At 57.4% G+C, this 343-nt stretch overlaps 1 protein-coding gene across 1 annotated transcript in view; it reads left to right on the forward strand.

Moving 5' to 3' along the window:
* ANKRD16 (ankyrin repeat domain 16) overlaps window positions 1-343 on the forward strand; it is a 21245-nt gene that overhangs the window by 9651 nt on the left and 11251 nt on the right. The window lies entirely within an intron of this gene.

The raw sequence follows: 343 nt of genomic DNA on the forward strand, positions 1-343 counted from the left end.
CCTTCAACACTGCCAGGGATGGGGCAGCCACAGCTTCTCTGAGCAACCTGGGCCAGGCTCTCCCCACCCTCACAGCCCAGAATTTCCCCCTCACATCTCATCTCCAGCTCCCTCTTCCAGCTGGAAATCCTCCCCTCTTATCCCATCCCTCCCTGTCCTTGTCCCAAGCCCCTCCCCAGCTTTCCTGGAGCCCCTTCAGGCACTGGAAGGTGCTCTAAGGTCTCCCTGGAGCCTTCTCTTCTCTAGGCTCAACACCCCAACTCTCTCAGCTTGTCTTCAAAAGGAGAGGTGCTCCATCCCTCTGCCCATCTTTATGGCCTCCTCTAAATGATCTGCAGAGCCT

The sequence above is a fragment of the Chaetura pelagica genome, unplaced genomic scaffold (genome assembly GCF_000747805.2).
Source record: "Chaetura pelagica isolate M959 unplaced genomic scaffold, ChaPel_1.0 scaffold466, whole genome shotgun sequence".
Classification (NCBI taxonomy): domain Eukaryota; kingdom Metazoa; phylum Chordata; class Aves; order Apodiformes; family Apodidae; genus Chaetura; species Chaetura pelagica.